The sequence below is a fragment of the Lycium barbarum genome, chromosome 10 (genome assembly GCF_019175385.1).
Source record: "Lycium barbarum isolate Lr01 chromosome 10, ASM1917538v2, whole genome shotgun sequence".
NCBI classification, from domain to species: Eukaryota; Viridiplantae; Streptophyta; class Magnoliopsida; order Solanales; family Solanaceae; genus Lycium; species Lycium barbarum.
Genome location: NC_083346.1, coordinates 17,868,098 through 17,895,511, shown reverse-complemented (window position 1 = coordinate 17,895,511; position 27,414 = coordinate 17,868,098). Strand labels below are relative to the sequence as shown.

The window sequence follows — 27,414 nt, the reverse complement described above, 5'->3', positions numbered from 1 at the left end:
ATGCAAATTTGTTAGTCTCGTTTTGAGTAGCATTATTAATTGAAGCCCTTTTATAAGTCTTATTATAAACAGCATTTATCTTTTTCTTATGCAAAATATTATATTTTATGAGTCTTATTTTAAGATAACATCACTATTCTCATTCAAAGATTAACAATATTTATAAGTCTCATTTTTAAAAGCATTTCCTTTTATGCAAGTCATATATTTTCCTACAAATCAGTTCAAATAGCATTACTATATTTTACAAGCTATTTTCTTAAAATTTAAACACTATATTTAACCTTAATTAATTAACCTAAGTTTGGTCGGATAACCGTAAGTTAACGGATTCTAGAGGATGCCTAACCCCTTCCCTTTAGGATAATACAGAACCCTTACCTAGAATCATACTGGTTAAGCAGACTATTAACGGAGGTTTAATTAGCTATACCTTAGTTAATAATTAGGTGTCCTAATTCACCGTAAAATTAATTAGGTGGCGACTCCTTAAAACAAAACAATTTAGGAATCTCCAATATGTTATACTCCGCTCTAACCCGGTTAAAATGGGGTATAACAGCTTGGCGACTCCACTGGGGACTTTTAGGTTCTTAACCATAACAACTTAGGTTAATAATTAAATTTGTTGGATATTTGGTTGTTTTCTTTATTTTTTGCCTTTATTGTTGCTTTATTTATTTTTTTTATGTTCTTTTAAGTGATTGTTTTATTATGTAAATTTTCTATGTAATATGTATGTTATTGCTTTCCTTAAATTGGCATTCCGCTCATATTTCTTCCACTCCTGGAAAACTCACACATATTCACACACTTAAAGCGGCTTCGCAGTTTGAGCCCGTGCACTACTAAATTACCCCTTTAGTTGGATTGGTCTAGTGGATTTAGTCGATCAGCGGTGCAGTCGACGGCCACGGACTTTCCACTCCCAAGTTGTCCGCTTGGGGGAGCCTTGCGTCATAGGAAAACAACTCCTAGTCAGCCTAAGATAGAGCTAAGCCAAAACCCTTTAAGGGCATGCACGAACCTAGGAGGCTTAATACCCAGGGTGTATTAAGTTCATTAGTCAACCTCTTCCAAATGTCCAGGTGGGTCTACGACCCCGAGCGACGGTTATCACGTTATGTGCATTGATTTGAAGGATGAATGTGCGTTATGTGGACCATGTGCTATTTAGGTAGAACTAACCATTTGTGAACGCAGGTGACCATGAGTCAACACAATGCCTACCCGAGATTCAGCATGGTTTTGAGCGTCCCTTCCCAACTAACAGCATGGTGGGTTGATTTGGGGGATTACGGACAGCGGGTTGTACGTGGAGCATTGGGACACTTACCGTCTTTGATGGATATCCAGCCCTGCAGAGACATCATCGAGGCGGCAACCGTGTTTTGGGATGAAAAGAGGGTCGTGTTTAGATTTGGAAACATTGAGATGACTCCGTTGTTAGAGGAAATAGGAGGCTATATAGAAAATGTGGCATTATTACGTAAACCAAGAAAATAGCAAAACTGTGGCATGATTATTCCGAGGCAACCTTTACCAAAAGAATTTGCTGACAGCTTCGGGTTCAGAGAGGGTAAAGGTGTGGGATGTTTGCAGAAGTCTATGATACCACTCGAGTATTTGTATCACAGATTCAGTTATCAAAGGAGTTTCGTCGATCATCAGGATGAATTCTTCTCGTATGACTCTTGGAAGCAGAAGCGGTGCTTCGCTTTCGCAGTATGTTTTTTAGGGACTATAGTATTTCCTAAAGGAACCACAAAAGACATTCACACCCATCTTGTTACTGTAACTAAGGCTCTTTTTGGTGGCATCGACGGGAAACACTACACTCTGGTCCCTATGGTCGTGGCAGATATCTACCGAGCATTAGGCCGTTGTAAACACGGGTATAAACATTTTGAAGGATGCAACTTGCTTCTGCAAATTTGGTTAATGGAACATCTTCGGAAAGTCAACGGGGGTCTAGAATTCCGGAAGCCGACGGGTGAGAATCACGTTCTGGGTCACGTTCCAGGTGCTATCTTAACAGCAAAATCATTTGAGAAACCAAAGTGTGTGAAGGAGTGGGTAGAATTTCTTAGCCATTTGAACGATGACTCGATGCAATGGATGTTCAGTTGGTTTCCGTCCGAGGTTTTGGTGTTTCGAACGAAGATCATACCATTTTTGGTCTTGATAGGACTTCGAGGTTTGCAGCCTTACGCCCCGCTGAGAGTTTTGAGACAATCAGGGAGGAAGCAAAACATACCTTTAGTGGCAGATATGAATCATTACTGTGCTGACTACAAAGAAGGGAAAATTCCTTTTGCAAAAGAGGTTATTCGCATGTGGAAATTGAAAGAGACTACAAAAGCAGATTCAGTGGAGCCAAATAGATACCAAGCTGGGTGCGAGGACAACTATATGGAATGGCTGGCCGCTGATTTGGAGGAATCAATCAAACCCGGCGTTAGTCTGAAAGATCGGATTAAGGATGGGGAAGCCGAAGCATTCATCTTACTCCGACAATTGCGTAAGAAAAATCTTGTTTCTGAAATTGAGCAACATGCGCAACTTAAGGAAAAGGAAAGGGAAGTAGAGAATTGGAAACAACAAGCACTTAGCTACGAGCAAAGCATGCAAGCGCTGGATACACTGCTGGCTGAGCAGGGCGATACTTGTATCAAAGAGGGCATCAAAACAGGGGGTGTTCTAGCTATGTCATACCTTGCCCAGAATCGCCGAAAGATTGATCAGTCAATTCGGGCAACCAAGAGACTCAAGAGCGACGAAGGGCCATCTTCATTTTAGTTAACTTGTTCAATAGGCATTGTAATAATTTCTTTTGCATTGGGATTTTAAGCACTGTATTCGTTTTTGGGACTTCAATTAATAGCGCACTGGAATGACGCATGACTACATATTTTATCCTTCAAATCCACGCTAAGCCTACCTTTGGCACAAAAAGGGTCCCTTACATAATAGGACGCATTGATATGTTTTGCTATCCAATATATGTTTGTTTGCTATATGCGTTTCGTTTGCTACACAATATATGTTGGTTCGACATGCAATATGCGTTTCTTTCAACGTTATTTACTAAATTTTCACATTAATTTCAAAGCAAGCATTTGCCCTGTACTAACGCAGTTTTCTTCATTTTTAAAGGTTTATTTTAATTCTTATTATCCCCCCAAAGGTTGATTCGCGTTGACTGCGAACTGGCAGACCATCCATACTTCACGAGATCAAAAGCACGAACATCCGGCAATATGAATGATTCAGGGGCATCCGAACAAACTGGCCTGGGACTCGTCACTCTTCCAAGAGAGGAACCTGAGGCTTCGGGAGGGGGAAATGATGAACTCATTGCCCAATTGTTGCAGCAAGTGGCCAATATGCAAACCGAAATTGAGCGACTGCGGAATCTCACCAATCTGTCCATCACCCTGAACAAAGAACAAACGCGACAATTCCACCATCCTTTTCGCCTGTCGATTCGCCCGCTCCACAGCCTTCTCCCTCAAACCCTCCGCTTTACACAGTCCACCCAAATACCTCCAACCCCCAACAAACTAACCAACAACAATCCACTTCACAACAATCGAATCCACAACAAGCCATTCCACACCAGATCCACCCACAACCAACCATCCCGCAACAAACTGTCCAACAGCAAACAACCCCGCAACAAGCCAACATACAACAAACTACCTCACAACCAAATGACCAGCAACAAGCCAACTTCCAACAAACCAATTCGCAACCTTTCACTACCCCTTACATTCCTCAACCTGCAGTTACCCAAATTAACCCACATACCCAAAACTACCAAGCAGTTCAACATACACCACTGGCGCGTATTGCTAGCCATAACACGCAATATGTGGCAGAAGCTCAGCCTTTCACTACCCAGATACAGGCCTTGCAGCATCCAGAGGTTGACCCTTATGAAGAGTTAGAAAGGGAAGCCAGGGCAAGAGCAGACGAGGATGTGGCAAAAGAGCTTCGCAGTCTGAGGGAAGCTGTCAGAAATATCCAGACCAACAGGGGATGTGAAGGGCTTGAATATGAAGATCTGTGCATTCACCCTGACATTGAATTACCCGCTGGGTATAAAGTGCCGAAGTTTGACATGTTCGACGGGAAGGGAAACCCTCGGGCTCATTTGAGATCATATTGCGATAAGCTTGTCGGAGTGGGTAAAGATCAAACTATCAGAATGAAACTATTCATAAGAAGTCTAACAGGAGAGGCACTTGATTGGTACACATACCAAGACCCGCAGAGGTGGCACAGTTGGGGAGATATGGCCCAGGAATTCATGGACAGATTCAGGTTCAACACTGAGACTATCCCGGACAGGTTTTATTTAATGAAGCTGGAGAGAAAATCAACAGAAACTTTCCGGGAATACGCTATGCGCTGGAGAGCAGAAGCTGCGAAAGTCCAGCCTCCAATGGTAGAGAGTGAAATGACGATGCTTTTCGTACAATCTCTAAAGGACCCCACATATTATGAGAGAATGTTAAGTGTCATTGGGCAGAAGTTTGCTGAAGTCATCAGGATGGGGGACTTCATAGAAGAAGGGATTAAAACAGGGAGAGTTACAAATCTTGCGGCCTTGCAGGCCACAAGTAAGGCCATTCAGGCAGATCCTGCTAAGAAGAAGAGAGACGGAGTATCCCCGGTCATGGCCATCCAAGATCAAAGACCAACCCAAAAATTAACCCGCCAATATTCTTCACCCCAGCCCTCACACTACAGCCAGTACACCCAAACACCTCAGCCTTATTACCAACCCCCACCTACCCCCTTCCCGTCTATCATACTCAACCAGCATACTATTCACCCCGGACCCCTCCCTACCAAAACCCACCACAACACCGTCCAACCTTCGCAACGCAACCCCAGTACCATCCGCCAAACCGCCCACAAAACACCCCTAGACCACGCCCAAATGTCGAAAGAAGACCAACCAAAACTTACACACCATTAGCCGAACCTTTAGCCCAACTGTACGAGAGGCTGAAAATGGCAGGGATACTCCAACCGATTCAAGGAAGAACTCCTGATCCCATCCCGGGATGGTATGACGGGACTAAACATTGTGCATATCATTCGGGAATTGCAGGGCATGATACCGGAAGCTGCTTTGCTCTCAAGGATAGAGTTGAGACATTAATCAAGGAAGGGGTCATACAGCTTAAGGAAGCTCCCCCGAACATAAACAACAATCCACTGCCGAATCACGGCGATGCAAATGTGCACATGATCACCATTGATGAAGATTGCAATCTAGAGGGGACCATCGTGCCAGTTAAGGAAAGGGAGGAGGTTGAATCGTCGGCTTGTGTTGCTCCAATAATCACGGTTCAAAAGAGGGCCCCATTCGAAGTGCTCACTCCAAGGCCCAGTATCACAACTTTCGTTGCCCCAACACCTTCTCGCAACACCAAAGCGGTCCCTTGGGATTATCAATCCGGTGAGAGAGATAAAGGGAAAGGGAGAGTGGTCGTGGAAACCATTGCCACCGGAATGACTAGGTCTGGACGGTGCTATGCCCCTGAAGAGATAGCACGAGGGGCGTCAAGCAAGGAGAATGGTCCGAAACAAACTGTTACAGAAGCTGAAGTCGAAGAATTCTGGAGGAAAATGCCGACGAAAGAATATTCTGTTATAGAACAATTGAAGAAAACACCAGCTCAGATTTCCTTGTTTGCATTGTTGATGAACTCTGAAGCGCACAGGAGTGCCCTAGTGAAAATACTAAGTGAAGCCTATGTTCCAGCTGAGACTTCCAGTGAGAAACTGTCGGCTATGGTGGGGGAAATCCTTGAGGCCCATCGAGTATCTTTTCATAATGACGAGTTGCCACCTGAAGGTTTGGGGCATAATAAAGCATTGAACATCACCATCAGATGCAGGGATAAGTTCATCTCCAAAGTATTGATCGACGGAGGTTCAACTGTCAATATATGTCCTGTCGCTACTCTACGAGCCTTAGGGATCGATGTCGGGAAACTCCGCGGCAGTCAGGTCAGTGTCAAAGGTTTTGACGGAGCCCAAAGAGATGTTGTTGGAGAGATTGATCTGTTTCTGGAGATTGGGCCTGTGGAGTTCATAGTGAAGTTCCAAGTGATGGACATATCTACTAGCTACAACTTGCTGATCGGGAGACCATGGATCCACATGGCTGGCGCGGTTCCTTCCACTTTGCACCAGAGTTTAAAGTTCGTGTGGGATCATCAAGAAGTAGTAATCCATGGAGAAGGCAATAATTCTCTATACCCGGAATGTTCAATTCCTCCTATTCAAAGTGTGGAAAGGCTAGACGGATCTGTTTTCCATATCAAGGAGAACGTGTGCACCGCTCAAGTGAGGAAGATGGAATTGCCACAGGTACTTATGATGGTGGCGTGGGAGATGCTGAGAAATGGCTTCCGACCCGGTCAAGGCCTCGGCCCGAACTCAGATGGAATTGTGGAACCAATTCAACTGCCTGGGCACAAGTATACTTTCGGGCTCGGATATGAGCCCACCCCCGAGGAGATTGCTTCAGCTAGTCTCAGAAGAAAGAGCGACGTTCCCTTGCCAAAGCCTGTTCCTCGCCTGAATCAGTCATTTTCTAAAGCTTCCGATGCTCAAGCACCACAGGAGATATTTGAGAATACCCTCCTGGAAAGTTTTAAGAACTTGTTCATCACTGAAGAAGAAACCGAATGCAACATGGTTTCGGACGGTTGTTCTGAAGATTCGACTATTCGAGATGCAGAGCCGGGATGCCGCTTGAACAATTGGACTTGTACCCCGCCCCCGTTTCTTCGGGAGTCTTGGTAGACTAATTGTATTCAGCATTTGATGAAACAGACACGATTTGAAATTGAGGCCTGAATCGTGCCTATGCTTTTGTTATCTTTGCCTCCAAACTTTCAAAGTTTAAATGCAATTTTCAAGTCGTGCTTTTATTTATATTCTTCCTGTCTTTGTTTAATTAATTTTCTTTTACTTTTCAGCAATCAAATAAATAAATCTGCCGATACTGCGAATGTGACACATAATGAAACAAGCAAGCCCGTAGGAAATGCCGAGCAAGATTCTGAAGAATATGAAGAAGATATGCAACCTGAAGGATTAACTAAAGATTTCGAACATTTTGAGAATAAGCCAAAACCGAATCTGGATGAAACGGAAGTTATAAATTTGAGTAATTCAAAAATTATGATGGAAGTGAGAATCAGTGTCCATTTGACCCCGTCGCAGAGGGAAAAATTGATCAAACTGTTGAAAGAATATATAGATGTGTTTGCTTGGTCTTACGATGATATGCCCGGACTAAGCACTGACATCGTCTCGCATAAGTTGTCTCTTGATCCATCCTGTCCTCCGATAAAGCAAAAGAAGAGAAACATTAAATCGGATTTGAGCTTGAAAATCAAAGAAGAAATCCCCAAACAGTTTGATGCGAAGGTCATTCGGACTACAATGTACCCCACTTGGCTAGCCAATATCGTTCCCGTACCAAAGAAGGATGGTAAAGTTAGAGTATGCGTGGATTACCGGGATCTCAACAAGGCTAGTCCAAAAGACGATTTTCCTCTCCCGAATATACACATGCTCATTGATAATTGTGCGAAGCATGAGATGCAGTCTTTCGTTGACTGCTACGCGGGATATCACCAAATCCTAATGAACGAGGAAGATGTAGAGAAAACGGCATTCATCACACCTTGGGGGGTGTACTATTATCGAGTGATGCCTTTCGGGCTCAAAAACGCAGGGGCCACCTACATGAGAGCCATGACCACCATTTTCCATGATATGATTCATAAAGAGATTGAAGTCTATGTGGATGATATCATCATCAAGTCGCGAAAGAGCTCAGACCACCTGACGGATTTGAGAAAGTTCTTCGACAGGTTGAGGCGATACAATCTGAAGTTGAACCCCGCAAAGTGTGCATTCGGTGTTCCTGCAGGGAAGCTGTTGGGTTTTATTGTAAGCAGAAGAGGCATAGAGTTGGACCCCTCGAAGATAAAAGCCATTCGGGAATTGCCCGCCCCAAAGAGTCGGAAAGATGTGATGAGTTTCCTCGGGCGTCTCAACTACATCAGTCGATTTATAGCGCATTCAACGGTAATATGCGAACCGATAATTAAGTGTTTGAGGAAGGATGCTCCTACCAAATGGACTGAAGATTGCCAAAGAGCCTTTGACAAAATCAAACAATATTTGTCTAGCCCGCCTGTTTTGGTGCCTCCAGAAGCTGGAAGACCTTTGTTATTGTATTTGTCCGTATCAGAGAACGCGTTTGGATGTGTATTAGGACAACATGACGAAACAGGAAGGAAAGAGCGAGCGATATATTACTTGAGCAAAAAGTTCACGCCTTACGAGGCGCGATATACGCTATTGGAACGCACCTGTTGTGCGTTGACTTGGGTTGCACAGAAATTGAGACATTATTTGTCTGCGTATACTACTTACCTCATCTCAAGGATGGACCCACTCAAGTATATTTTCCAGAAGCCTATGCCTACTGGGAAGCTAGCTAAGTGGCAAATGTTGCTGAGCGAGTTTGACATTGTGTATGTTACTCAAAAGGCTGTCAAAGGGCAGGCGATAGCCGATCATCTTGCAGAAAATCCTGTGGGCGAGGAGTACATACCCCTTAAAACCTATTTCCCGGATGAAGAAGTGTTGTTTATCGGGGAAGATATCGCAGAAGAGTACCCAGGGTGGAGACTGTTCTTCAATGGGGCGGCAAATTCTAAAGGAGTCGGTGTTGGAGCAGTTTTGATTTCAGAGTCAGGTCAGCATTACCCCATTTCAGCAAAGCTCAAGTTTCTGTGCACCAACAATATGGCGGAATATGAGGCTTGTATTCTTGGCCTCAGAATGGTCGTCGATATGAATATACGGGAACTTTTGGTTATAGGCGATTCAGACTTACTGGTTCATCAAGTGCGAGGTGAATGGACCACTAAGAATGTGAAGATACTTCCATACTTGCATTGCGTGAAGGATTTATGTAAGAGATTTATCAAGGTAGAATTCAAACACGTTCCAAGGACACAGAACGAGTTCGCTGATGCGTTGGCCACTTTGTCTTCTATGATTCAGCACCCGGACAAAAATCGCATAGATCCTATCAAGGTAAATGTGCACGATCAACATGCTTATTGTTTCTATGTGAATGAGGAGCCTGATGGAGAACCTTGGTACTACGACATTAAGAAATATCTTAAGACAGGAGACTATACGGAAGGCATAACCAGTGTTCAGAAGAAAACACTTCGGAGATTAGCAAACCATTTCTTCCTAAGTGGGGAAATCCTATATAGGAGGACTCCGGATTTAGGGCTATTAAGGTGTGTTGATGCTAAAGAAGCAGCCCGTTTGATTGAAGAAGTGCACGGCGGTACGTGTGGGCCTCATATGAATGGCTTTACACTGGCCAAGAAAATCCTTCGCGCAGGCTATTTCTGGATGACTATGGAATCAGATTGTATCCGTTTTGTGCAGAAATGTCACCGATGTCAGATTCATGGTGATTTGATTCGAGTTCCGCCAAATGAATTGAATGTGACGAGCTCTCCGTGTCCTTTCGCAGCTTGGGGTATGGATGTCATTGGTCCCATCGAGCCAGCCGCCTCGAATGGACACAGGTTCATTTTGGTAGCCATTGATTATTTCACAAAGTGGGTGGAAGCATCTTCGCACAAGTCGGTAACAAAGAAAGTGGTAGCAGATTTTGTTCGGAGCAACATTATTTGCCGATTCGGAGTCCCAGAATCAATTATAACGGATAATGGAGCTAATCTTAACAGTAATCTGATGCGGGAGATTTGCGATACATTTAAGATTACCCATCGCAATTCCACTCCTTATCGCCCTCAGATGAATGGGGCAGTTGAAGCAGCCAATAAAAACATCAAGAGAATACTGAGAAAGATGATCGATAATTACAGGCATTGGCACGAAAAACTGCCGTTAGCTCTTCTCGGATATCGTACTACTGTGAGGACTTCAACGGGGGCAACACCTTATCTTTTGGTCTATGGGACAGAGACGGTGTTACCTGCTGAGGTAGAAATCCCATCTCTGAGAATCATCCAAGAAGCTGAGTTAAGTGACGCTAAATGGGTACAGAATCGATATGAACAATTGATGCTCATTGACGAAAAGAGATTGAATGCAGTTTATCACGGGCAGCTCTATCAGAACAGAATGGCCAAAGCTTTCAACAAGAAAGTAAGACCGAGACAATTCAAAACGGGGCAATTGGTACTGAAACGCATATTTCCATGTCAAGATGAAGCTAAAGGAAAATTTGCACCTAACTAGCAAGGACCTTATATGGTCCATCGAGTATTGACTAGAGGAGTGTTAGTCTTAGCAGAAATGGATGGTGAAATTTGGTCGAAAGCTATCAACACAGATGCCGTCAAGAGATATTATGTTTAGGAGTTTTCTATTTATTTGTATGTAATATTCCGCAATACTTTCCATGTAATGGCACTACTCTCCCGTGGCGGGATGCGTAACAAACCTACACCGGGTTGGATTTTAAGATAAGATTTCCATCTTTTTGCTTGTAATTATGAACTACGCCTGACCTGATTCCCGTGGGGGATACGTAGGCGGCCCGCATAGGCCTCGGTCACATCATTTTAAACCCTCAACTTTTATTTCCGCTTGTAATTATGAACTACGCCTGACCTGATTCCCGTGGGGGATACGTAGGCGGCCCGCATAGGCCTCGGTCACATCATTTTAAACCCTCAACTTTTATTTCCGCTTGTAATTATGAACTACGCTTGGCCTGATTCCCATGGGGGATACGTAGGCGGCCTGCATAGGCCTCGGTCATATTATTAGAAAATCCCATTTCATTCCTGTTTGTAATATGAACTACGTTTTGACCTGATTTCCTGTCGGATACAGGATATGTAGGCAGCCTATATAGGCTCGGTCTCGCCATTTTAGAGGCTCAATATCCCTTGTGCCAGAAACTGGGACAATTTTTTAAAGAGCGTCGCCGCAAGATGACATCGAGAGACTTGGAAGAATATTGTTTCAACAGAGTCATCGGACAAAGGAAAACATTGGAAAAGGGGCATTCGCTTTGTTTCACAATGTGTCACAGTTCCGAGTTCAGCAGAAACCATTTATCACAATACACATATTTTACTATGTCTATTTTACTTTGAAATAATGTGATTGTAATCAGACTGTTTACCAGTTGGCCAAGACTTAAAATGAGCGGAGGTTACAAGTTCAGACGAAGTTGGAGGCATGAAGCGCCAAGAGCCGGATCCTCCAAGTCAACGCGAATCAACCCCCTCCCCAAACTTACAAAATTTTCTTTGGATGCAGGTTTCCAAGTTGCAGAAGCTAAAACATGTACAGCCTTGTAAGGATGGCGCGTCGAACGGTTTGAGAGTTCTTCTATCAATTATGCCTTTAAATGTCAATAATTTTCGGCAATCACAATGAGCTAATCTTGCAAATTATCTTTTTCAAATATATATCAACGCACAAATATTTTCTATTGCCTTCGAATACATTGCTTTATTTATTTTTAAGTACCCCTGCGTATGCTCGCCGTTTCCATATCAACTCACCGTTTCCATATGATGCATGGGCTGCGCACCGCCCTTCGCATCGCTTTCATATCGCCTGGGCCATGCACCGCCCTTTTAAATTTTTGCATAAGGCCATGCACCGCCTTTCATATGATGCATGAGCTGCGCACCGCTCTTCGCATCGCTTTCATATATTTACTGGGCCATGCACCGCCCTTTTAAATTTATGCATAAGGCCATGCACCGCCTTTCATATGAGGCATGGGCTGCGCACCGCCCTTTTAAAATTTCCGCATGGGCTGCGCACCGCCCTTCGCATCGCTTTCATATCGCCTGGGCCATGCACCGCCCTTTTAAATTTCTGCATAAGGCCATGCACCGCCTTTCATATGATGCATGAGCTGCGCACCGCTCTTCGCATCGCTTTCATATATTTACCGAGCCATGCACCGCCCGTTTAAATTTTTGCATAAGGCCATGCACCGCCTTTCATATGATGCATGAGTTGCGCACCGCTCTTCGCATCGCTTTCATATATTTACTGGGCCATGCACCGCCCTTTTAAATTTATGCATAAGGCCATGCACCGCCTTTCATATGAGGCATGGGCTGCGCACCGCCCTTTTAAAATTTCCGCATGGGCTGCGCACCGCCCTTCGCATCGCTTTCATATCGCCTGGGCCATGCACCGCCCTTTTAAATTTCTGCATAAGGCCATGCACCGCCTTTCATATGATGCATGAGCTGCGCACCGCTCTTCGCATCGCTTTCATATATTTACTGGGCCATGCACCGCCCTTTTAAATTTCTGCATAAGGCCATGCACCGCCTTTCATATGATGCATGAGCTGCGCACCGCTCTTCACATCGCTTTCATATCGCCTGGGCCATGCACCGCCCTTTTAAATTTCTGCATAGGGCCATGCACCGCCTTTCATATGATGCATGAGTTGCGCACCGCTCTTCGCATCGCTTTCATATATTTACTGGGCCATGCACCGCCCTTTTAAATTTCTGCATAAGGCCATGCACCGCCTTTCATATGATGCATGAGCTGCGCACCGCTCTTCGCATCGCTTTCATATCGCCTGGGCCATGCACCGCCCTTTTAAATTTCTGCATAAGGCCATGCACCGCCTTTCATATGATGCATGAGCTGCGCACCGCTCTTCGCATCGCTTTCATATATTTACTGGGCCATGCACCGCCCTTTTAAATTTCTGCATAAGGCCATGCACCGCCTTTCATATGATGCATGGGTTGCGCACCGCCCTTTGCATCGCTTTCATATCGCCTGGGCCATGCACCACCCTTTTAAATTTCTGCATAAGGCCATGCACCGCCTTTCATATGATGCATGAGCTGCGCACCGCTCTTCGCATCGCTTTCATATATTTACTGGGCCATGCACCGCCTTCTTTAAATTTCTGCATAAGGCCATGCGCCGCCTCTCATATGATGCATGGGCTGCGCACCGCCCTTTGCATCGCTTTCATATTGCCTGGGCCATGCACCGCCCTTTTAAAATTTCTGCATAAGGCCATGCACCGCCTTTCATATGAGGCATGGGCTGCGCACCGCCCTTTTAAAATTTCCGCATGGGCTGCGCACCGCCCTTCGCATCGCTTTCATATATTACATGGGCCATGCACCGCCCTTTGTAAATTTCTGCATAAGGCTGAGCACCGCCTTTTCATATATCACGTGGGCCATGCACCGCCCTTTTTAAATTTCCGCATAAGGACATTGCACCGCACCTGCCTTGTTTTGTTATTATTAGTACCCTGCACATGCTCGCAGCCGCATTGCACCGCACTTGCGTCGTTGTATTTCAATATTTATTCTTACTGACTATTTTCATCTAGTTTTTAGTTTCGCAGGAGCTTTAGCGCAACGTGAAACTGTTTCTTCGGCAGCGAACTGGGGCAATACGTCGGGAAGGACAAGCAGACTTCTCGACAAGGGTCAAAGATCTACCTCGAACACTCAGCTCCGAATTCAAATTTCCCGTTCACATTCCAGCACAATCAATTTTCAGGGTTCTATCACAATACCAAGTGTCATCATAACTCGACACTGGGACAATATTTTTTTGCGAGGATTCGCACCAAATCGTAATTTGCCAGACATAAGGGTCGTAGACATTCCAGAACTACACACGGCCTGATTCTCGTGCAACCCGAGATATGTAGGCGATTCAGAGACCAGAGTTCGACCGTAATTCTCTTTGCCCTTAGTCCTCCACAATCCTTTAGCCGGGACAAAATAGGCTACTAAGTCAACGTCTTTGCCCGAAAATTCTTTCATCATTGTCAGGCAAAGAGGGACAAGTTGTTGACACCCAATTTTGTCCCGCCTCTCCCCCGAAATACCTATTAATACTTCTGGTATTTTGAGAAATTGAAAATATGCATTTTAATTTTACTATAATTATTAGTCTTTTATTAACACCCACGTTTATTATCCTACTGCAATTATTATAATAATAATAATTATTATTATTATTATTATTATGATTATTATTATTATTATCACTATTATTAATTATTGTTACTATTCTTAAATTATTATTATTACTAATTGTCATTAATTATTATCATTCTGGTTATTCCCAATTATTATCATTATTATTATTATTATTATTAATTAGTATTATCAGTGTTATGTTGTTATTAATTATTAATCATCATTATCATCGTTATTTTATTATGATCATTGTTTTATCGACAATTGTTATTTACTATTATTATTATTATTTTATTATCATTATTATCATTATCATATTATTTTATTATCGCCATTATTATCATTATTAATTATCACTTTTGTTATTATCAATAACTGTTATTCTTTTATTATTATTATTATCATTAATTTATTATCATTTACTGTTATGTTATTATCGATAATTGTTATTTATTATTATTATCATTATCTTTTATTATTAATTACCATCTTTAGTATTATTATTATTATTAATTTATTATCATTATTATTATTGCTGCTTTGTTATTAACCATCAATAGTTGTTGTTATTATTATTATTGTTATTATTATTATTATTATTATTATTATTATTATTATTATTATTATTATTATTATTATTATTATTATTATTATTATTACCACTACAATCATTATTATGGGCATCAGTATTATCACCATCATTTATCATTATCAGTGTTATTGATTATTAATACTATTATTATTATTATCATTATTTTGCAGTGTTATCACCGCCAGTTATTCGTTACGGTATTTGGTATCATTGAAACTGACACTTCTCGGCATTTTATCAAATACCGCATACACACCGCATTTATTCTCGCGCGTTTAAAATGATAGCTTTATTTATCGTCAAAATTTTTATCACACGGTCATTGCAACAACATAAATTTCATTATCCAGGTCTTTTTACAATTGCACATTTTTCGTACCAGGTGATATTCTGGCACCCTTAGTACATCGTTGATCAAAATCGGTCTCTGATTCAAATTTAGAAGTCAAACTATTTCTTGCGCTCGGTCCGCATTCTGACTTACCGGACTCCAAATTAAAGCCTGTTTGACTCCTGATAATTTTGGACTAGTCCATATCCCTTATCTCAATTTTTAGAACAATTCGTGTTTTAATTTATTAGCCTATTCTTTTTAATACCCAGTCTAAAATTGACCCGGTCCACAAGTGGACCGGGTCCGATCCATTTTGTCATTCGAATAAGGGAACCCTTTTAGGGTTCCCCTTCATTTTCCCCATTTTTTCCGCCGCAGCTCAACCTTCCCCTTTCCCTTTCTCGTCGCCACCCATCCTCACCGCCTCCAACCTCCGCCACCTACACCCCTTCATCGTCACCTACCATCATCACCAACCCACCACCTCCACCTTCCACTCCATCGCACCCTCACCCCCACTGCTTCATCTGACACACCCCTACCACACCACGTGATCCCCACCTCCATTCACCATATCACGCCCACACCTATCGATTTCTCCACGCCGTTGCATCTCCACGCTCCCTGACACCCCCACTTCATCGTGTCTCCCCCACGTGACCTCTACCACCCCCCATTCCCCTGTTCCCCACGCGTATCTATTTTTATTTCAACACAGCACCAAGCAAAACCCTATAAAACGGACGGGGATTTTTTTTGAGAGGGATCGGAAAAAACCTCCCTGAGAAAAAAAGGTTCTTGAACTACAAAACACCCAAAATCGAATCCTACCAGTTCCTTCAAACCCTTTGAAAAGTTACTAAGTTTCGTACGTTTTAATATTGCTCGGATATTCATTTGAAATAGAAGTCGTTCTGATCTTTTTTTTCGTTTTTCCGAGACTGTTTCGAGTCTGAGTATCGAGAGCTCAGAGTTTTGTGTCGTTTCGAGGTATATCGGAGACTCCGTACCCTGTTCGCTGCACCCGGAAAAGGTTCGTAATTCTCTCCCTTTCGTTAACTTTAGCAGTTCTTCATTTTTAATATTTATATGATCTGTTTTGTTTTAGCCTCAATTAATTAGCTATGCGTTGGTGCATTTAGTTTAGGTCTTAAGTGCCAGTTGTGCTTTATGTGTTTTTGTTTAGTTTAATCGGGCTTGGTTAACTTATGCATCTATTAGATGTAGTTTTAAAGTGTTTAGTTTTTGTGTATTTTGGCGATTATTAGTCAAGTCCCTCAATTTCTGTTGATGATAGATTTTGTATAATGCTGTTAGGAATGGGTTAGTTTAAGTTGATGGCTACTTTATGATGAAAACTGGATCATGTGTAGGGTTTAAGAATGGTTAAAGTTTGCTTGTCTAATGTCTTGTAGTCTTGTGCTCTTAAGCTAACTTAGCTATGAATTGGCATCTCTCTAGCTCAATGTAGTTACCATTCTTAAATTACCCATGCTCGCCTATGTTTGTGGAAGGTGATTTACAAAGCATGAATTATGTTATTTCAGTTAGAAGGTTAGTGAAATGTGAAGGATCTCCTAAGATATGTTTTAAACACTTTAGATTGTAACTTTTCGAGTAGAAACATGTGGCTTAAGAATTAAAACCAAAAATCTCTTTCCCCACCATCAGTATTCTTCAAAAGGATTTCATAAAAATATTGTGTTGTAATCTCTCTCCCTTTAGTTATTGATTTTTTTTTAGTTCTTGTTATTGGTTTTTTTTTGTGAGGATTAGATCTAAAGCTATCTTTGTTGTTTCTTCCTTTTGGTTTCCAGTCCCTTATTTAAGTCAACATATGTCAAAAAATTGAATAAGAAAGTGGGTCCTGTCTATTTTTAAGTGTGAAGATGCCTTCTAAAATGATTAGTGATCTGATTAGCTGAATCATTTATGTAAGCAGCCGAATACCAGTTTTCTTTTTTTTGCCTGTTCGAATGTGAAATTGGCTCTAAAAGCACCATTGTAGGACATCTTCATCCTGCTTAACAATGAAATGGATATGTCTTGATCTATATGAAGTATATCTATTGTATTTTGCTGAATCCTGTATTTCTGTTCTGATTCAGTCCTGCTTCTGCCGTGATGTATTTTTGGCTGCTACGCTTAGTTGTTGTTTGTGGCATTTTGAACTAAGTTTTGGTTAGTTTCGAGGCAAAATATTGCCACTCTCTAAAGGCATGTTGCTGTTGAATTTTACCATCTGCAACTGTGTTTGAATCCTATTTTCTGTCATAACTAGTCGTTGGTTCAAAGTGTCATATTCTTGGATGCAATTTCTATTATTCACTGCTATATTATTGATTGTTCACTACTATTGTTTTGAGCTTAATAATTGCTGTTTTTCTGAGGACTGGACCTTGTGCACCCGAAGCTTCATAATACTTTCCTTCTCCTTGCTCCCTCCCGTTAAATCATGTATATGTATGTATATTCAAATATACACATAATCCACTGGTCTGTTCTGAATTCACATTATATATGTTTAGTCTTATTTATTGGCTAAGTACTAATCCCTTTTCTTTCGTTTTTATGCATGACCGTCGCATACGAGCCCAAGGGGCTCGTTCTTCTCTTGCATTCGGTGTTGGGCTGAAAGCCCAACGAAGTCCCTCTCGTGTCCAGCCCATATCCGCATCAAATGAAAATTCTGGGTCAAGGCCCATATAGCAAAAACAGAATTGCAGCAGTGGCCCATATAGCAAAAAACAGATTTGCAGCAGTGGCCCAAATGGGCCAGATCCATTGGCTTGCATTTATTCTTTCTATTTTATTCTCGTTATGTATTTGATTTCCGTTTATGCATGACTAACATTTTATTTTTTTTAGTTCTAGATGAATCCATAATGAATTAGTTGGGTTAGATTTAGTGTAACGGGTAGTTAATTTAAAGGAAAACCCGAAATTAATTCCATAGGTTTCATTTTCTTCTTTTTTTTTTTATGTTAAAATTATTTATAATACTTATTTCTAGAATAATTAATTTTTCAATAGCGTAAATACGTATTTTCGAGTTAAAAGAATCATGTTTTGTTCTTACTATCCTAGGAATTTTAAAACGCCGCTAATACGCAAGTATGAACTTAAGAATATTTTGTAAACAATTTTTTAAGATGTATTCAAATTATGCATATTTTGACCAAATGTAGTTAACAAAACAGAATCTCATTTATGCTTGTAAAATGTCAAGTCAATTAATACGTCATTGTTTAGTTTGTTTTCAAACATTTACTGGAATACTATGCAAACTCGCATTTTGTTTTTACTTATATGCAAAATTATCATATTTTGAAAAATCTTATTTGGAATAGCATTATCCTATTTCCATTTAAAGCTTTAGCGGCATTTATAACTTTATTTTTAAATAACACTTTAGAATCTCCTTTTATGCAAATTTGTTAGTCTCGTTTTGAGTAGCATTATTAATTGAAGCCCTTTTATAAGTCTTATTATAAACAGCATTTATCTTTTTCTTATGCAAAATATTATATTTTATGAGTCTTATTTTAAGATAACATCACTATTCTCATTCAAAGATTAACAATATTTATAAGTCTCATTTTTAAAAGCATTTCCTTTTATGCAAGTCATATATTTTCCTACAAATCAGTTCAAATAGCATTACTATATTTTACAAGCTATTTTCTTAAAATTTAAACACTATATTTAACCTTAATTAATTAACCTAAGTTTGGTCGGATAACCGTAAGTTAACGGATTCTAGAGGATGCCTAACCCCTTCCCTTTAGGATAATACAGAACTCTTACCTAGAATCATACTGGTTAAGCAGACTATTAACGGAGGTTTAATTAGCTATACCTTAGTTAATAATTAGGTGTCCTAATTCACCGTAAAATTAATTAGGTGGCGACTCCTTAAAACAAAACAATTTAGGAATCTCCAATATGTTATACTCCGCTCTAACCCGGTTAAAATGGGGTATAACAAAAGCCATGTGTTCGCCTTTTGTTGGGGTGAAATAACATATAAATCAATCAAGAAAAACATAATTACTACAGAGTATATCAATAATGATAGCTGAATGTAGCTTTGAGGTTGGCTATTTATGAGGCTGAGTGGTTAAGAAATTACTTAGCGAGTATTTAAATTTGAACAAAAGCAATATTTATTTGTGTCGACATATTGTGATAAGAGCAGCTATTGCGAGATATGATGATTTTTATAATTGTGTGAAGTCTGAGGTGAATTTGGCCGATTTACAAGACCAAAAGAAACATCGAGGGAAATGAGATTTTGTCATTTGAGAAGATTAACAATGATGGTAACTCAACCTATGTGATTGGAGATCCCATGAATTATGTTCATATGAGTAATAACAAGTCATTAGTTGATCAAAAATGTACTATTAAATTATGTCTCTTCCTATGGTGTGTGAATATAGTGCAATACTGCAAGGCAAAGTAAGGTTGAGTTAAACACTTAATCCAATTCAATATCATTTATAGGTGGTGTATTGCTCTGCAGAATACCTTGATGATTGGAACTATACAAGTGTGGAGTGGTGCCGCTCCTATGAAATTGTTACAGATTTCTAGAGCACTCATGAATACCAGGACACGCGCATGACCTCTTAGCGCAAAACCGCGATAACGACAAAGATTGTGCGAGTATAATGTGATAAAATAAGACAATGGGCTTACAAAAGAATTCTTGGTTCATAGAAGTTCTAAACTTCACCAGTTATTCTGTAAGTATAATCTTATTTTATCTAGGTCTGATTCATAGTCTACGCGACACCAAATTCGACGCATTATACTCATATGTGAAAATCCAGCAAAATTTTTTATTTTATTTTATTTTATTCCTTGAAATTCTTTTTGAGATATATGGGGGATTGATGTAAAAATAATTTAATATCTCAAAAAGAATATTGTATAAATTCATTCTCTCTACACCAAGGCAATGAGTCTTTAATATGATGATTGTCATAACTATCCCAACGTCTATTTTGTGTTGTAACAGACAAGTGGTCACTTTTAATACCCTTTAATATCATCCGTTATCATCATCATTAGAGATGTTAATTGCCTTTATTCCTTGACTTAGTTGCTTTTATTCTTGACATCTTTACTGCCAACGTTGGGACTATATCCTTGAGCCATTTGATGAGATGGTATATCCTATCCATATGAAGTCTATGTCTTCTTATTTTACGTGGGGTAGAAATAAATCAATACTAAATTCTTCTACCGTATTATATTGTGCTGGATTTTCATCTTTAATCTTTGGTAGATTCTGGTTCCTAGTTTTATACTATAAGAGCTTGTTGAATCATGGGGGATACGCCTATACCAGGTGAAATATCCTTAAGGACAGTGTCTTTATTGACATGCCTTAAGCTATGAAGAATTCTCTAGAGTGTTCGTGATCAAGTATTTTTCGTAAGATTTCCAACAGAAAGCTATGCCGGAAAAGGCATACTACAGACCTATACCTTAAGACATAACTTTGCCCGAATGAGCGTAGTTTCTATGAAACCTCGCCTTGCGGTTTTTTTATGTTTTATTTTACTCTGCTGGGGTTCGAACCCAGAATGTCAGGGGTATTTTCAACCAATTTTTTATTACTTAAAGTGTCGAAGGGAAAAAATTAAAGACCAACGATTTGAGGGACAAAAATTAAAGACCACCCCCGAAATAGAACATTTCTTCGAAGGACCCGAAATATTTTCATGACGGGTCAATATGGGCACAACCCGAGTCCCTATCTAAAATTTTGGCCTAATTAGGCTTAAGATTTACCCCAAATTGACCCATAAGAAAATCGTCAAAATATTCTTTTTTAATTTTTATATTTGATATGTTAGATATAACCATAATGAAATAAATAATTTGATAGTTAAATATATTATAAGAAACAAACAAACAAATTAAAGCGGGGAAGTGAACAAATAATGATTTTGGGATCACCATCTAAACCATAGCTACAGTGTATAAAAATTCGTATGTTTAGCCACTTCAGAACCAACTTCAGGCATATGTAATTGAAGTTGCAAAATTCGTGTACGAGGCTTAGCAGCAAACTTATGACATTTGGCTTGAGTTTGGTTTGCCAAGACCAAACAATCGACGATTGTACCTGAAGTTTGGCTTGCTACGGTCAGACTTCAGACATATTTGTTTGAAATTGAAAGTAAAAATTTTTGAAGTTTGAATTACCAATCTTTTCAAACTTTTTCGACAACACCGACTAAATTTAAACTCAATTTTCATATTCGAAATTCAAAACCACTTCTTGAAGCTTGCGACAATTGTGATTTTAATGCTAAAACGTTTAACTGGCTATGGATGAAGTTTTTTAAACAAGGTAGTTGGTTAAATGTCTGCCGGAGGGGCAGAACGAAATTCAAACTCTGTTTTACGATTTTTTTTTTTAAATTTTTGATTGAGTGGGGGTTCGAACCCAGAGCACATGTGTTTTAGGCGAAGGGTAAAACTTAAAGACCAGCAATTTGAGGGGCAAAATTTAAAGACCATCCCAAAAGGACAATTCTGCGAATTGCCCGTCATTAGAAGGTGACAAATTGGCACAATTTGGTGGATTAGTGATGAGCCCACGACACATAACACGTTTTTGGTTATGTAGACCAGCCCAAAATTAAATAGGTGTCCAACTGCATGTTGGTACTTCTATGAGCAAACAAAAAGGGCAAAAAGAAAGAGAAGAAAACAATTTACCAAGATCAATTAATTAACTAATTTAATTAATTTAACAATGATTTAAAAGATAAAAAGAGTTAACTTCAAAAAGGATAGATAGCTCTTCCCGTATAAAGTTCTAGATGACTGAAATAACCCTTTATAATAATTAGTTTTACACCTTTCAAACTTTCTGTTAACCACCATTTTATCTTTTCAAAAGTAATACTTGACATAGTGTATACGGTAAAAACCGGATATGAGTCAAACCGGTGGAACGAGAAACCGAAGGAAGAAGGGAGCAAGAACATACATGAAGACTTTCACTCTGAACCGGAGGAACGCCAGTCCGGAACCGATTGGGATGACCATTTGGTCCGGTTCCTTCATCACCGAGTTGCTCGAGGCCGTTACCCTGAGTATCCGTGCCGTTGGTCCGGTACAGCCATTGCACACGAGCCATACGTCAGTAGCGTCCTGCCATGGTCAACCACCAACCATGCGTGTGTCAGACCATACGGCCAACCTAATCCCACCAAATCCGTTCAGAGTTGTCCTTATTATTATTATTTTAACAATTTGTATGGTATGAGGCCCATAGAGGCAACACTATAAATAGAGCTCATCCACCTCCTTTGAAGGGGTTGGCTTATTCATTTTCAAGAACACTTGTAACATCAAAGCATATATACAAACACTCTTGAAATATCACATCCGATTCATATCACTTGCTTTCATCTACTTTATATCTCTCCAATCAAGAATTGCGTGTTTATTAGCAAATATTTGTATCCTCAACAAACAGCCAATCATTAATTGTTCTGAAATAGAACCTTCATATGTTTTATTTCCCTATAATATTGGGATCCAAACACATGTCCTATACCCGCGTACAAATTTAATTGGTTTCCCAAATTCGGGGTAAACAGTTTGGCGCCCACCGTGGGGTTAGGATAATAGTGGTCTTTGGTCTTGATTTCTATCATATTCATCAAAATAAAAAACATCTCCTGCCCGTCTCTGCGAAAACGAACTAAATGGCCGACATCGAACAATCCGGCAATGTCAACAACACCGAGATTGTGGCGGAAAATGAAGGCAGCGGACTACGGGGATTGCCAAATCCCGCTGACCCGAACCTCGTCGATTCGAGGGAGGGACTTAACCGGCAAAATACCGTGACCAGGAGAATGCCGCCCTACCGGTCACTGATCCTCTAAATACTCACAATTCCGTTACGTTGTCCCGGACCCAGGGCCGGAGAGAACTGGACGCACCAAACGACAATGTTAACTTACATTTAATTTTCAAAATGTTACAGGAACAAAGAGCGGCAATCGCCGAGCAAGGAATCGCAATTTCCCGGTTGCAGAGCGGAAAAGGTGAAGCAGAGCCGGAAAAGGCAAAGGGTGTTGCCCAAACCGGAAGCGACGAGGCACGAATGGTTGAGAGCGACGACTCCGGAGCCGGTTCTTCTATCGAGGTTCTAAAGATGCTCGAAACTTTGGCAAAACGAGTAGACTCAACCGAAAAGAGGGTCGAGACATACAACTCTCGGCTGGATCAGATCCCAGGGGCTCTGCCTTTACTAAAAGAGCCGAATTCAAAAAGGTACATCCAAAGGCCTTTTCCTCCGAGCGCGGCCCCGAAACTGATCCCAAAGAGGTTCAAAATGTCCGATATACAGAAATATGATGGCACAACGGACCCGCATGAGCACGTGACCTCATACACCTATGCCATAAAAGGAAATGATATGGAGAAAGATGAGATTGAGTCAATATTGTTGAAAAAATTTTGGGAGACCCTGTCAAAGGGAGCGTTGACGTGGTATGACCACCTACCTGAGTATTCGATCACTTCTTTCGAAATGCTCGCTGATGCCTTCGTAAAGGCCCATGCCGGTGCCAAAAAGGTGCAGGCCCGCAAGGCCGATATCTTCCGAATAACCCAACGGGACGATGAGTTACTGCATGAGTTCGTCAACCGGTTCCAGAGGGAACGGATGGAACTGTCCCCGGTTCCAGAAGAATGGGCCGCGCAAGCTTTCACAAACGGGCTCAACGTGCTAAGTTCAACTGCTTCATTCAAATTAAAAGAAACTTTGCTGGAATACGAGGCTGTGACATGGGCCGATGTCCATAATCGGTATGAATCGAAGATTCGGGTGGAGGATGATCAGTTCGAGCTCCCCCCGGTCCCGGTAAAAATGGATAGAAGTTTTGAAAAACCAAGGAAGGGTTATGAAGCGAAGGCCGAATCATCGAGGGAAAGGTTTTGGCCATACTCCCATTCGGAGAGACAAACTTTTAGGTCGGAAAAGTCAATGGAGAGCCCGAGCCGTTTCTCAGGTCGGGGTAGCAAGCGGGTCGAACACCCGTCAAACAACCGGGGGCTCTCGTTCAGGAGCGATGCCGGAAGTTCTGCCAGTAATAAAGGTCCACCAAAGATTTCGAAGTACAACTTCAACGTTAGTACTTCGGGCCTCGTCTCGGCTATCGGCCGCGTCCGGGATGTAAGATGGCCGAAACCGCTAAGGTCAGATCCGGGCCAACGGGATCCGAGCATGGTGTGTGAATATCACGGAACCCATGGCCATAGAATCAAGGATTGTCGCCAGTTGAGAGAAGAGGTAGCCCGGTTATTGAAAAACGGTCATCTCCGAGATCTGCTGAGCGAGCGAGCCAAAAATCATTACAAGGAAAGAGAAGCTCATCGAAGGGCCGAGCCGGTCGAACCCCAGCATACAATCAACATGATAGTTGGGGGTATTGACGCCCCTCGAGGGCCGGTAATGAAACAGACAAAGGTTTCTATTGTTCGTGAAAAGCGCATCCGAGATCACTCAACCCGGGGCTCTATCTTCTTCAATGACGAAGACGCAGAGGGCATCATTCAACCGCACAATGATGCATTGGTAATTTCTGTAATTATCTTTAAAACTAAGGTTAAACGTATTTTGGTTGACCCAGGTAGCTCGGCCAACATCATCCGATGGAGAGTGGTCGAACAGCTAGGACTGCTCGATCGGATCGTACCAGTGGCCCGGGTACTCAGCGGGTTCAATATGGCGAGCGAAACCACGAAGAGGGAGATCTCATTTCTCGTGAACGTGGATAGCACCATTCAACAAACGGTGTTCAATGTGATCGAAGGGGACATGAAATATAATGCACTATTGGGCAGACCCTGGATACATAGCATGAGGGCGGTGCCCTCAACACTGCATCAGTTGCTGAAATTCCCCGCCCCGGAGGGGGTGAAAACCATCCGAGGTGAGCAGCCCGCAGCAAGGGAAATGTTCGCAGTAGAGGAAGCGGCGCCTCGGCCCAAGGAGCCGGCTCAGGAGGAAAAGGATGTAACCGGAGGGGAGATCCCCCAATAGCAATCAAAGTATACCGGGTCGGATCCAGTGCATGAAGAGGATGATTTCGAGGTACCCAGATCATTCGGCATGCCAGATTACTCGGATGCAACCAAGTCAACTGTCACGCCCCGAACCATGGCCTGGGAGTAACACGACACTCGGGCCTTGCTTGCATGTGTCCGAGCGAACCTCATGCCTTGCTTGTTAACATGGGCATCAAAACAACATAATCTATATGATGCAATTTAAATGAATCAAGAAAATATAATTTGCGGAATAAAGTCTTGAAATTTTCTCATAGCATGAAATATCATGAAAACATAATAGTCTGCAAACATGAAAGCACAACTGACTCTGTGAACTAACATCTGTCTATGAAACCTCTAAAACATGTCTCTGAATACTAACTATCAGGACATGGCCCTAGACTACCATAAACTGAATACTAATGCAGACTCCATGTTGAACCCCGAGAGGAGTGGGGCTCACCAATAAGCTGATAACTGAAGTGATCCTATTGCGCAAGTGTATGCTCCTGAAAACCGGTATCTGCACCGTGAAGTGCAGGGCCCGGGCAAAAGGGACGTTAGTACATGGTGAATAGTACTAGTATGTAAAACCTGCAGAAATGAAGAACATGGCACAGTATAGGTATATGACACGAACTGAAACTGAATGTAACTTGGACATGAGCATAAAACGTGAGTAAAGTCTGAAAACAGTAAATCAATGGAAATACATGTATGTAAAACTGCTTGTAACGTGGGGAATGTTATAGTATAACCGACAACATGATCTGGTACTTGCGTCCTACCAGCAGAACACTCACAACCTTTCCAGGGATATGAGATTTAAGTAATAATAAGCATGTAAGGATCCAAACTGCATAATGAAGGTGTTGCCTCCTTGCTGACAACCCTTATCCTACGGTGGCAACGTAGTTTCAGGCTATCTGAGCCTTCTCGATTAACTAAGCAATTCCCAAAAACATGAACATGATATAGTTGGCTAAGAAGCCCATGATTTTCGTGAAATAACTTGTAAATAACTTGTAATCATGATTTCATGAAATAACTTGTAAACATGATTTCATGAAATATCTTGTAATATGGTTTCATGAGATAACTTGTCATAGTTTTGCAAACATGTTCTTGATTCATGAGTAATAACAATAGTTCATAATTTTATATATATATATAATTGACTTGAAAACATGCTTGTAACTTGCTACATAAAATCATAAAGTTTCATATAAACATAATGAGAATACATGAGGAAGAATTCATGATTCATGGATTAAGCTAGGGTTCCTAATAACCGTAATGGAAGATTAGGAATACAATAACGAATATAGATACAAAATTCATATACATAAATACGGGCTACCAATATGTTGGGTTTAATGCCCTAGGATTTGAACTTCATGGATATCAAGAAACGGAGCATGGGGAAGAACGTAGAGATTCCCACATGCGGATGGAAGTTCTACATACCTTAATTTGCTCCAAAACTTGAATTAAAGACTTGAGCTTTGAAGAAGATTTCCAAAATCTTGAATTCTTGAACCTTGAGATAGGTTTTCTTGAAAACCCTAGTCTTGGAATGATGATTTCTTGTTTAGATTACAAGGATAGGTATTAGAATTGATTTGGAATAATTAGAGTAGGCTTACCTTGGTGTTCTTGATGATGGAAGAGGGTAGGAAGTCGTTCTAGGGCTTGAAGGAATGAAAAATAATGATTTGAACTGATATGGACGAATATATACTGTTCTGGAAAAATTCATTTTTCGGCCCAGTTAAATACTGGCCGTATTTTGAAATACTGGTCGTATTTTAAAATACGGACAACACTGCCTCTCTTCAGTAAAATGGCCATAACTTTTTGCACAGATGTCCGTTTGACCCCCATAATATACCGTTGGAAAGGTATTTCAAAGCTCTACAAATTTCATGAAGGAAGTTTTCCCAAATTCCAAATACATTTTGAAATACGGTCCGTATTTAACCATTTGACATCAAATTGCCAAATTCCAGAATGCTCAGAAATCCTTGGTTTCAGTTTACGATTTGAAATACGAGTCGTATTGTGAAATACGGTCCGTATTTAACCATATGACATTCAACTACCAGTTTACAATTTGATTTACGGCCCGTAAACTGAAATACGGTCACTGTTCATGGGCGTAAACCACCATCTTACAGCTGAAGAGGAAATTTCCAATTCCCACATTCTTTATCTGGTTTTCTAAGTCTAGGTTCATGGTCAAAGATTAGGTTAAAGGTACGGGGTGTTACATCAACCGTAGAGGAGCTGGAGCAGATCATCCTATTCGAGTACCTACCGGACAGAAAGGTATTCTTGGGCACGGGGCTCACCCC

At 41.1% G+C, this 27,414-nt stretch overlaps 1 pseudogene; it reads left to right on the top strand.

The window, feature by feature from the left end:
• The first annotated feature begins 7,454 nt into the window (after window positions 1-7,454).
• On the top strand, window positions 7,455-10,455 carry LOC132615679 (uncharacterized; annotated as a pseudogene).
• Window positions 10,456-27,414: the final 16,959 nt, after the last annotated feature.